Source organism: Cynocephalus volans, chromosome 6, assembly GCF_027409185.1.
Source record: "Cynocephalus volans isolate mCynVol1 chromosome 6, mCynVol1.pri, whole genome shotgun sequence".
Classification (NCBI taxonomy): domain Eukaryota; kingdom Metazoa; phylum Chordata; class Mammalia; order Dermoptera; family Cynocephalidae; genus Cynocephalus; species Cynocephalus volans.
Genome location: NC_084465.1, coordinates 50,153,920 through 50,167,663, shown reverse-complemented (window position 1 = coordinate 50,167,663; position 13,744 = coordinate 50,153,920). Strand labels below are relative to the sequence as shown.

Sequence of the window (13,744 nt, the reverse complement as noted above, 5' to 3'; positions counted from 1 at the left end):
TAGAGGGCAGTACACCTTCTCATTTATTGGATCATTCTTATTTCCTGTTATATCTTGCAGGATTCTCCTGAATTTATTTCTCATCTTTTTTAAGCCCTTCCTCTAAGAAAATTGTCAAATTGGGCCTTTGTGTGGCAAACTTTCTGGGATCTTATAAGCCTGAGAGTATATTTATTTTACCATCACATGTATATAATAATCTTCTGGATATTAAATTGTAAGTTTAAAGTTTTTCCCTTCTGTATTTTTAAATATTACTTTATTATCTTCTTGCATCCATTTTTCTGAGAGAGATAATTTCATTTGGATTTTTTGTCCCTTTAGAGATGACAAACTCTTTCTTTCTGGATGTCTTAACTGTCACTATCATGTCAATCTCCTTGGATTGTGGTCTGCCAGTCCTGGAGGTGTGAAGGGGAGAGGAGGTGGAGGAATAAATGTCCAAGGGGCTGGCCAGCCTTACTGGTACACTGTAGTTCTCTATCCCACTGGGCTTTGCACTCCCTGATATTAAACCACAGGAATGAGGCTATATTGCTGCTGGTTTCTGTGATCTTCCAGGGCAATGGTGGGTGGAGACGAGAATAATTTAAAAGTTCTGCCTCAGTCTGTTCTCCCACTGCTGTCTCTGACTACCTGTTGCACCAGGCTGTACTTGACACTGCCGATTCATGACAGTCTTTGGCCTCCAAGAAGTTTCTCAGTTTTTATGTTACTAGTACTTTCCTCCTGTGCATCTTCTAGCTCCTGTAGTTTCTCCAGGGTTGATATTGGAGAAGGAAGTCAAGTCAGGGTTGGTTCTCCACCTTGTCGAGAAATAGAAGACTCCTCATCAGTGTTTAACGCTGTTGACTTTGCCTTCTTCCTAAAGCACTTTCACCATGACTTCCTCATAGTGCAATTGTGGGATGCTTCTTTCTCTTCTCCTTTCTTCTTCTTTCCTTCCTCTTCTGCCTATTCCTATTCTCTTCCAAGTCCTGCTCTCTTCTGACTCTCCACACCCTCTGGAAATGATCTCATCTTTAAAGACCTCAATTGCCACCTACATGCTGAAGGTACGCAGCTATCTATATCCAGCTTCAGACTCTCTCTGCTGCACTACAGACTCATAGAGCCAGCCCACCACTGGATGTTACTAACTACAGGCAAAATATATCCACAACTAAACACATCCTATCCTGATAGCTCCTCTCGAGTTGCCTCTATCCCCGAGGCTTCTACTATAGTTTCAAAACCAGAATCTATAGTTTCTTGATCTCTTCCCAATATCCCACATTTAATTAATTACCAAATTCTATTGATTCTACCACCTCAACATATCTTAGACTCACCTCCTTTTCTCTATTCTCTACTTTTCAGCCTTAGTCCAGGCCACCATCATCAATTACCTGAGGTGAAGATGACCCTCCTAACTGTTCCAACATTGCCTTCTCCCTCCCACCTTGTTTCTTTCAGTACAGTTGGAGTGAAACCTTCAAGTCAGCAGTTCTCAAACTTTTTGGTCTCAGGCAAACTTTGCACTCTTAAAATTTATTGAGGGCCCCAAAGAGCTTTGTTTATGTGGGTTAGATAAAGATATAGACATTTATCTTATTGGAAATTGAAACTGTGAAAATTTCCTAACACAAGAATAATACAAGCACATATTCTAAGAGCCATCAGACCAATGACTCATCACTCATTATGTAGGCTCTGGAAAACTTCACTGTACATGCTTAAAAGAATGAGAGAGAAAAAGGTAAACAATGCCTTACCCCAGGGCTCTGTGGGCCCCATTTTGAGAACCACTACTCTAATTCATTTACCTGGCCCCTTTGCTTCTCCATTTAAATCACTTTAATAACTTGCCATGGTCTCTCAGGATGAAGTCAAGTCCAAAAACTCTAGTAAGATATATTAGACCCTTCATGATCTGGCCTCTGCCCATCTCTACAGACTCATTTTCTGTGAGTTCTCCCACTCTGAACTCTGCTTCAGCTGCTCTGAAAGCTTTGCAGCTCCCAGCATGTGCCTTTTCCTCTCTCTTCTCTAGGCCATTGCTCCTGAGTTTTCTTTTAGCCTGGGATTTCTTTTGCCCCTCCCTACTCATTCTTCTGGACTTAGCTATGTCTCTGACATTGCCTAAAACCTTCCCTGAAAACCAGTTCCCTCCTCTGGTTTCCTTAAATTTAGCCCTATTTCATCATTTATCCTTTTCTTTTATAACTGTTCTTCTCTTATGTCTCCCTCACTGGACTATTAAGATCCTTGGGTCTTGATCATCATAGGTTCCTAGCATGGTGCCAGGCACATACTAAATGTTCAATTGCTCTGTTGAATCAATGGATGAAAAAATATAAGGCATTTATAACTGACATATATTTTTCCTTTAAATGCCTAGTAAGTTGGGGTTATGGTTTTCTATAACACGTGTATTAATTCACCCCTTTTATTATAAAATTCCAATTTAATAACATTAGTATGATATTAGCTATGGATGCTCCTGGCTATATGCCATGGACCAACTTATTCAATGGTTGCAGAAGACTGACTGCCCCTGACTGAATCCACCTTCACTCTACCAACCAGGAATAGCTATTATGCATGTTAATTATATTCTAGATCTGCACTGGCCAATATGGTATCACTTAGCCACATGTAGCTACTGTGCACTTGAAAGGTGACCAGTGCCACACATGAGGAGATAATATTTTGGGGATATATGGTTAAATAAAATATATTATTAAAAAGTAGTTTTAGTTGTTCTTTTTGTTTTTAATGAAGCTACTAGAATATTTTAAAGTTATATAAGTGGCTCGCATCGTATTTCTATTGGACAGCACTGGTTTAGGCATGTTATGTGTATTTCAATCTTTTTCAACCCTCACAACAACTGTATGAGGTACGTATCTTTAATATTATCATTATTCATAGAAAGAAACTGATAATTATGGAGATTAAATAACTGTCCCAGGTTATCCATGATAGAGAACTCAAACCCAGTTCATGCTCTTACCCTGCATTCCCTAGTCTTTTTGATAGCATACTCCATCAGTTCTTTCTGCCACCAGTGACAGCAATGTGATTGAATACATTGCTCTATTTTTTTTTTAAATCTTGGTTTCTTACTTTGTGATATAGCAATTTGAAGATCTCATTCATTTTTTAAATGCATGCGTTTGGGGGATGTGATGGCTGAAATATACAACTCACAAAAATACGTACATCCATACGAGCAAGAGCATCATTGACTGCACTTACTAAATCATGATGCTCAAGTTTTTACCCATGCATTAATTATGCAAAGGATTTTATTGAAATTCAGCTAGTAGATTTCTATCTCTCCAGATGTCATTAAGTTGCCCTTGCAAACTAATTAGATAATGTTGCATTTTTACATTTTTATCAAGTGACTCCTACTAAAATTCTTTTTTGAAAGACTTTTAAACAGGTTTAAAATGGTATGAGAATTTTTGTACATGAGATATCATTTTCAAGAAGAAAAATGGAAACATTTCATATGTTTATCTTTAAAATGTTTTCTGCTCTCATCACTAAACATGACACCATTGCTTTGAAGGGACAGATTAAGTGTGATTTTTTTTCAAAATATCTGCTACATACACATGACTGTCAACTACTTGTCATCACAAAGGATTTCAGCTAATTTATAACACTCGTCCTTTGTCAAAAGTATGGTACATCTTTAGTTTTGAAAACTTTCTTAAGTTTTGTACTTTGTCGCAAAATACTAAAGATAAAGCAATTTAAGTTTCCTTGTTAGGAAGGTAGAAAAAAGATGAGCAGATTCTCCCAAAATTCAGTAGAAGAAAGGCAATAATAAATCTTTGCTCTTCCAAAGATCGATGAAATGGGAAGCAAATGACACAGAAAATTAACAAAGCCAAAAGTCGGTTTTTAAAAACATCAACAAAATTACTAAATTTCTAGCAAGACTGTTCAAGAAAAAAGAAATCACAAATTATCAACATCAGGAAGGAAAGGGGATTCTATTCCAGATTCTACAAACTAAAAGTATAAAGAAATGAAGGAATACTACAAACAAGTCTATTCCAATAAACTCAACAACTTAGGTGAAATGGAAAACTTCTTGAAAAATATAATTTATCAAAAACGACACAAGATTAAATAGAAAATATGAATAGCCTTATGTCTAAAGACATTAAATTTATTAACAAAAATTTCCTCACTAAGCAAATTTCATATCTAGTTAGTTTTACTCACTAGTGAATGCTATCAAAGAATTAAGGAAGGAATAATAATAATATTATACAAACTCTTTTAGAAAACAGAGGAAGAAGAAACATATTTCCTGACTAATTTTATGAGGCCAGAATAACCCTGATACCAAAGCCAGGCAAAGACATTACAAAAAAGAAAACTACAGATAAATATCCCTCATAAACATAGACATAAAATCATTTTAAAATTAGGAAATCATATCCAACTATATATATATATACACATATACATATATATAAATACATCATGGCCATGTGGGATTTATCCTAAGAATGAAAGGTTGATTTCACACTTAAAAATCATACAATGTAACTTACCATATATTAATATGAACTAAAAGTTAAAAACTATATGGTTATCTTAATTGGTCAGAAAAAGCATTTAACAAAATTTAATGTCTGTTTGTGACTTTAAAAAATACTATAAGTAAACTGAGAATAGAAGTAAACTTAATCTGATAAAAGGCATCTATAAAAAACAAACGGGATGAAAATTGGGAGGGAGGGAGGAGAGGGAGGAGGGAGGGAGGTTTTGGTAAGGGGCAACAATAATCAACCACAATGTACATCGACAAAATAAAATTTAAAAAATAAATAAATAAATAAATAAATAAATAATTTTTTAAAAGTTGATAGCTGAGTGTTCTAGAATTAAAACACAAATAAAAAAAAACGGGAAAATAATACTTATTCGTTAAAAAATTGAATGCTTTCCCCCTCAGATCAGGAACTCTATTAGTCCATTTCCATTGCTTTAAACATAAATATCTGAGACCGAGTAATTTGTAAGGAAACAATATTTTTTTCTTACAGTTTTGGAGGCTGGGAAGTCCAAAATTCAGGGAACACATCTGGTGAGATGACTCTGCAGCAATGCAGGGTGTCATATGGAAAGAATGGCAGAGCAGAGAGAGAGCTCCTCATGTACTCGCCTTTTAAAGCCCTCAAAACCACTCCCATCACCACCATTAAACCATCAATGAATTAATCCATTCATCATGTCATGGTCCTCATGATCTAATCACCTCTTCAAGGCCCCATCTTTTAACTACCACAATAAGATTGCCCACCCTCAACAGTGTCACAATGGGGACCAAGCTTCAGTGAGTTTGGAGGGACACTCAATCTATAGCAGGAACAAAGCAAGGATATCTAGTATTCACTCTTTTGATTCAACATCTCAGTAGAGATCCTGGCCAATGAATAAGGCAAGAAAATAAGTAAAACATAAAAATTGGTAAGAAAGAAGCAAAACTGTTCCTGTTCATAAACAACATGATTGTTCCTGTAGAAAATTCTAATGCAAAGACTATGAATAAGACCCCCAAAACACAGAAAACAAAAGAAAAAAATAAACAGAGGGGATTATATCAGCCCCCAAAATTTCTGCACAGCAAAAGAAACAATTAACATAGTGAAAAGACAGACTACAGAATGGGAGAAAATATTTGCAAACTACATATATGACAAGGGATCAATATCAAGAATATACAAAAAACTCAAACAACTTAACAGTTAAAAAAAACAAGTAATCTGATTAAAAAATGGGCAAAGGAACTGAACAGGCATTTCTCAAAGGAAGATACACAAATGGCCAACAGATACATGAAAAAATGCTCTACATCACTAAACATCAGGGAAATGCAAACTAAAACCACACTGAGATATCATCTCACCCCAGTTACACTGGCTGTTATAAAAAAGACAAAGAATAAAAAATGCTGGCAAGGATGGGGAGAAAGGGGAACCTTTCTACACTGTTGGTGAGACTGTAAATTAGTGCAGCCATTATGGAAAACAGTATGTAGATTCATCAAAACTACAAATAGAACTGCCATATGATCCAGCAATCTCACTGCTGGGTGTGTAGGCAAAGGAATGGAAATCATCATGTCAAAGACATACCTGCACTCATGTTTATTGCAGCTCTTTTTACAATAATCAAGAGTTGGAAGCAACCTAAATGTCCATTGATGGATGACTGGATAAGGAAAATGTGGTATATATATATATATATATATATATATATATATACACACACACACAGAATGGAAGACTACTCTGCCACAGAAAAGAATGAAATTCTGCCATTTGCAGCAGAATGGATGAGCTTGGAGAAAATTATGTTAAGTGAAATAAGCCAGGCACAGAAAGAGAAATACCACATGTCCTCATTCATAAGTGGGAGCTAAAAAAAAAAAAATAAAAGCAATCACAATAATTCCCTTAACTTTCAAAAGGAGAGAACAGAACTGTGGCTGTTAGAGGTGGGAAAGGAGGAGGGAGATTAGTGAGAAATTAGTAAAGGGCCATAAAAAATAATTATTTTGTGTAATGTTGAATATACTAATTATCCTGATTTGAGCATCACATATTGCACACAGGTACTGATATTCAATGCTGTATCACACTGATATGTACAATCAATTTTGTTTGAATTTTTTAAAAAATTCTGAGGAAGGAACTACAACCACTACCACCACAAAACATACTAGTACCACTAAGTGAGTTTCAGAATACAAGGTCAATTTACAATACTAAGCCATAAACTAATCTTCCATAGAATATGGTATTAATGAGCCATAGTATTTGGTTGGCCATGTGAAATTTTGACCTATCAATCAGCAATTTATATGGTTCAGCCACAGGGGAAGTAAAATCTGAGTAACTTAAATTCCCATATAGCTAATACAGACACATGTAAGTACATACATAATATGTAAGCAAATGATTGTCGAGCAACAGTTAACACTTCTCTGTTCAGACACTCAGATTGAAGAGAACAATTCATTAGTTTATTTTATTTCTGTCCCAACTTCTTTCAGAGTAGTACTAATTAACACAGAAGTGGTTGGAGGAAAAGAGGAGTGAGGGAAGAGGAGGAGAAAGTGAGCCTTTTTAGCTGCATAAACCATGACTGCATGTTGACTGACTGAGAAGCTTGATCCAGAGCTCAGGAGGGGTCATCACCACAGAGACTTTCTGACTGGTTTAAGATACATGGACTACGGGGCTCTATTTCTGAGGAATTGGGCAATTACATAGATTAACCATTATTCCTAAAGAAGAATATCTATTTGTAGGATATTTGTATATACTAATATCTAATTTGTGACCTAAGTCAGGTGAGTGGTTTCCTTTTTGTGTGTGTGTGTGTGTTTTTGTATTTTGTATCTTTTAATTTATTTTTTGAATTGAAACAATTAATTATAAATATTTATGGGATACAGAGTTGACTATCAGTATTTGTGTGCAGTATGTTATGATCAAATCAACATTATCAGCATGTTCATCATTACAATTTGTAATTATTCTTTGTGTCCCTTGCCCGAGTACTCCCTAACCCCCCTCCTCCTCCCCTTTTCCCACCTCTAGTAACTATATGTCTGTTCTCTCCTGAAAGTTCAACATTTTATTGTGGTCCTTCTTTCTTTCTTAGCTCCCACTTATGAGTGAAGACAAGCTATATTTCTCTTTCTTTGCCTGGCTTACTTCACTCAACATAATTTTCTTATTTATTTATTTATTCAGTTATTTTTATTACCATAGTCATTATTGTAAATCATAATTATTCTTTATGCCCCTTGCCTGACCAATCCCTCCCCAACCCTCTTCCTTACCCACCATTTCTAGTATCCTTACGTTTGTTCTCTCCTTCTGAAAGTTCAGTGTATTATCATGGTCTTTTCCTTCCTTCCTTCCTTCCTTCCTTCCTTCCTTCCTTCCTTCCTTCCTTCCTTCCTTCCTTCCTTCCTTCCTTCCTTCTTTCCTTCCTTCTTCCCTTCTCCCTTCCTCCCTCCCTACCTCCCTCCCTCCCTCTCTTCCTTCCTTCCTTCCTTGCACCCAGTTCTGAGTGAGGACATGTGGTATTCCTATTTCCTTGTCTGGCTTATTTCACTTAACATAATATTCTCCAGGCTCATCCATGTTGCTGCAAATGGCAGAATTTCATTCTTTTTTATGGCAGAGTAATATTCCATTGTGTGTCTATACCACATTTTCCTTATCCAGTTGTCCGTCAATGGACATTTAGGTTGGTTCCATATTTTGGCTATTGTAAATAGAGCTGCAATGGACATGGGAGTGCAGGTATCCTTCAACATAATGTTTTTGACTTCTTTGGGTATATACCCAGTAGTGGGATTGCTAAACCCAGGAATCAATCCACATACTTACAGCCAACTGATCTTTGACAAAGGCAACAAGAACATACACTGGGAAAAAGACTGCCTCCTCAATAAATGGTGTTGGGAAAATTGGACATCCGTATACAGAAGAATGAAACTAGACCTGTACCTTTCACCATATACCAAAATCAACTCAAAATGGATTAAAGACTTAAATATAAGACCCCAAACCATAGAATTACTAAAAGAAAATATAAGAGAAACACTTTGGGAAGTAGGACTGGGTAAAGACTTTATGAATAAGACCCCCAAACACAAGCAACAATAGAAGAAATAAACAAATGGGATTATATCAAACTAAAAAGCTTCTGCACAGCAAAGGGAACAATCAATAGAGTGGAAAGACAACCTACAGAATGGGACAAAATATTTGAAAATTATGCATTTGACAAGGATTAATATCCAGAATATATAAGGAACTCAAATGACTTCACAGTAAAAAAAAAAATAATAATAATCCAATTAAAAAATGGGCAAAAGAGCTGAATAGACATTTTTCAAAGGAAGACATACAAATGGCTGATGAATACATGAAAAAAATGCTCAACATCACTAATCATCAGGGAAATGCAAATCAAAACCACATTGAGATATCACCTCACCCCAGTTAGACTGGCTGTTATCAAAAAAACAGAGTAACAAGTGCTGACAAGGATGGGGAAAAAGAGGAACCCTCCTACACTGTTGGTGGGATTGTAAATTAGTGCAGCCACTATGGAAGACAGTATGGAGGTTCCTCAAACAACTACAGATATCACTTAACATAATTTTCTCCAAGCTCATCCATGTTGGTGTGAATGGCAGAATTTCATTCTTTTTCTGGTTTTTTTTTTTTTCTTTTAGGTTTTTTACCAGATTTGTTGAGGTATAATTGATATACAAAAAACTGCACATATTTAATGTATTAATTTGATGAGTTGGGACATGTGTATATACTAATGAAACCATAACCATAGTCAAGGTAATAAACATATCTATCACCTTCAGAAATTTCCTCGTTTCCCTTTTTGTGCATGTGGGTGTGTGGTATAAACACTTAGCATGAGATCTACCCCCTTTTAACAAGTTTTTAAAGTTCACAGTACAGTATTAACTATAGACACTATGTTATACATCAGATCTCTCTAACTTGCTCATCTTGCATAACTGAAACACTGTATCCATTGAACATCTCCTCCCCATTTATCCCTCCCTGCAGCCCCTAGCAACCACCATTTTATTCTCTGTTTCTATGAGTTTAACTACTTCACATAACTTATAAAAATGGAATCATGCAGTATTTGTCCTTCTGTGACTGGCTTGTTTCACTTAGCATAATGTCCTCCAGGTTCATCCATTCTATGGCATATGGCAGGATTTTCTTCTTTTTTAAGGCTGAGGAATATTCCACTGTATGTATATATCACATTTTCTTTATCCATTCATCTGTTGATGGACACTTAGGTGATTTCCATATCTTGGCTGTTGTGAATAATGCTGCAAGTGAACATGGCAATGAAGATATCTGTTCAAGATCCTGATTTCAGTTCTTTTGGATATTTAGCCAGAAGATTGTTGGATCATATGATATCTATTTTTAATTTTTTTAGGATGCCTCCATACTGTTATCCATAGTGGCTGCACCATTTTACATTGCCACCAACAGTGTGCAAGAGTTCCAGTTTCTTCACATTCTCACCAACACTTGTTATCTTTAAAAAAAATTTTTTTAATAATAGCTATCCTAACAAGTGTGAGGTGATACATCATTGTAGTTTTGATTTGTGTTTCCCTGATGATTAGTGACACTGATCACTTTTTCACATACCTGTTGGCCATTTGTATATCTTCTTTGGAGCAACATCTATTTAAGTCCTTTGTCCAGTTTTCAGTCTGGTAATTTGTATTTTTGCGATTGTTGAAGGAGTTCCTCAAGTATTTTGGATATTAACCCCTTATCTATTTCAATTCTTTTAAGAAAATTCTAGCCTTACTGGAATTCTTCTCTTTTTTGGCCTACATACCTAGATATTGATATGAACCTTTGAGACAGGGATGCTTGCTTTTTAAAAGATAAAAGGAACAACAGATTATATATTTAATTGAACTGAATGGCAAATTTATGTAGGCTGAGGAAGAATAGTACACAAAATCTAGAAAAAAATCTATAAAAGAGAAGATTGCTAAAGCTTTGTTAACCATCATCTTTTCATGATGCAATTTATATCTAGGAACCTAGATTTGTGGTGTACAGGATAGAATCTGGGTTTTTAGGTTGATGATTCTCTGAATATTTCTTCAGCCAGATGGTTCTGCAGGCTGGGTGCCATCTGACCAGGCAATGTTTAGTTAGATTATTTAATTCTGTGTTTATTAAAGCTTGCTCTTTCTGGCAATATGTTGTGCCTTTTTAAAGTGTCTTCTTGGCAAACTGCTGAGTTTGGGGTGGTGATTTTTTTCTTAAGTATATCACTAGGGCTGCTAGAGATCACTACTCTCCTGTGCTCTGCAATGCTTCCTAAGCTTTGCATCTTGCTTTACTCCTACCATAGCTGCTTTTGATTTTTAAGTCTGATCCTTAATTTTTGCAATATTTGGAAGTATCCTTCGGAGTGATAGTCACTGGTGAGCTGGTGATTAGTACTGAACCCTGGATCCCCTCATTAACTTGGGTTATCTTGAGAACATACCAATGGTTTCTACCTGACAGTTGGGAATCATGTCAGAAGCCCATTTTCAGAAACTGTGGTTAGGATAACTTAAGAAGAACAAAGATCAGTGTGATTGGTAGAGAGTTGGGAGATTTTGTGGTTCTGTGTATCTACAGGAAGAGTTGCAAGACAGGCAAGATAGAGCCCTAAGCCTGTTTCCAAAGTGAACAGCACAGTATTACACAATATCAGCATCCCCGACCCCCACCAATGTACCAGAATGATACCCATACTGAATGGCACAGATTGTTGTGAATTAATTGTCAGAAGAAACAAGAGGAGTCCGTGACCATTATTTCCTATGCATGGATATTTGGCTTCCGGGGTCTGTATTCTCCTGTGAGCTCTAATTATTTTGTAACTTGCCGTCAAGCACCATTAGACATCTTGGTATGATTCTCCGCTCTATTCATGACCACCACTCATAGATCAGGCAAATGCTTCAGGAATGTTTAGAATTAAGAAGACCTCCACATCAACCAGAAAAGTCAGAAGCATTTAAGACAAAAACAGTGGAAGCTAGCTTCAAGTGCTTCTGTGTTGCCAACATGGGCATGTAGTTTTACAATTTCTTAATCCCAGAGCAGCTCTGACTTTTGACCCTTGGTAAGTGGTCGAAGTGGGGAGCCTAGAACTCTGCTCCCATTTCATATTAAGGCTGCCCTAACAACATTCTGCAGATGCTGGTGGCCTACACTTCCTGCATGTTGCTCATGAAAGTGAGCACAGAGATGTTCTTCGTTGGTCAGAAAAAGCAAAGTGTGTATATTCCTTTTGGAGATTGAGAGCCATAAAGGAGCACACAGAGAGTACAACAGAAATTACAGTGATAAAAAGATGATTTATCAAACTCTGGCATTTTGATGGACTTAGTGAACCGATATGTAAGACTAATGCAGAATTCATCTCCAAAAGTCAACTAATCACCACCATGTAATATGGGTTGTTTGCACCACTTTACATCGCCACCAACAGTGTGCAAGAGTTCCAGTTTCTTCACATTCTCACCAACAGCTGTTATCTTTTAAAAATTTTTTTTAAAGAATAGCCATCCTAACAAGTGTGAGGTGATATATCATTGTAGTTTTGGTTTCTGTTTAACTGATGATTAGTGATACTGATCACTTTTTCACATACCTGTTGGCCATTTGTATATCTTCTTTGGAGCAACGTCTATTCAAGTCCTTTGTCCATTTTTCAGTCTGGTAATTTATTTTTTTGCTATTGAGTTGAAGGAGTTCCTTAGATATTTTGGATATTAACCCCTTATCTATTTCAATTTTTTTAAGAAAATTCTAGCCTTACTGGAATTCTTCTCTATTTCAGCCTATGTACCTAGATATTGATACAACCATTAGACATCTTTGCAAATTAATACAACCTTTGAGCATTTTATAGAGGGTAGGAAGATTATCATTCCACCTACAGTTAAATACTTACTCTAAAATTGGGTTTATTTAGTGAGTTTCCTTTCTTAGTGGTTTAGTACAAGAGTACAGGGACAGATACCAGCCAAGCCATTTGTAACCAGCAGAGCAACTACATCATGTCCGCAGGAGTGACTTCATTCATTAAAAGAAATCCATGCATGATGACTATGGCTAGGTGCACATACCTGTAGAAGGCAAACAACAGCATTGGGTTTTTTGGGTTGTCAGGAAAATAATATGTGTGTCATTTGGGCAAGTGCTAGACTATGTTTGCCTGAAATCCCTTGAACTAAGTGTTAGCTTATCTGACACTTACCTTGTACATGTGTTAGAAGCCACTCCTCTGTATTTTTAGAGAATTCTGCATGTGGATTATGTTTAGAGTAATTTTAGAACTCTTCATTGTAGGAAGGTGCTGTGCACCTCCACTGTGTTCTTACAAAATGCCTTCTTCCCATAATTTGTAACCATGATTTCCAACTTGCGGTCACCATGTTTATTAAATCATAAATATAGACTGGCAGTATCTAAGTGTTAGACACCCTCTGTTTAGACCTGATTTAGGCTAGCCTCACAAGTTTTTAAAACAATATTTATCTTAGATGTGTGAAACTTTCTGATATTTGTTCATTTGGATATATCCTATAGTCGATCTGAAGTTTTGTGTTGTCTAGACAGTTTTTTTTGTTTGTTTGCTGCTGGTGGTGGCTGTTTTTATTTTTAATGCTATATTTGTCATCTGGCCAAGATGTGTATATATGATGGTCTTGTGTATGTATTTGTTCTTAGTAACACTTAAGTGCCTTATGTCATTAAAATACAGGTTGGCGTTTTATGGAACTGAAAAATCAAGTTCACAGCTTCAGGGTATAGGGATATAGTATAAAAATAAGAGTTCAGGGCATCAATTCTGGAAAAAGAATTCCTGGGTCCAACCTAACTTCTCTTCTTACTAGGTGTGTCCTTAGGCAAGGTACTTAATCTTTCTAATCTTTGGTTTCTTCATTGGTAAATGGGGATATTAACAGTATCTACTTTATAGGGTTGTTGTGAAGATTAAGTGAAGTAATTCACTTGTCAGAGGGACTAGCACACGGTAAATGTTTAATAAACTTTTATCATCTCATCCGTTAATGTTCTCTCAGGCTTCAGAAATGGTGCCTGTCCCTAGAGTTAATTCTCTCTTGTTTGGTTAC

The 13,744-nt window shown here is 36.2% G+C and overlaps 1 protein-coding gene across 1 annotated transcript in view; it reads left to right on the top strand.

Moving 5' to 3' along the window:
* Window positions 1-13,744, top strand: part of LHFPL3 (LHFPL tetraspan subfamily member 3) — a 450,341-nt gene that overhangs the window by 96,739 nt on the left and 339,858 nt on the right. The gene's annotated exons all lie outside the window — the stretch shown is intronic.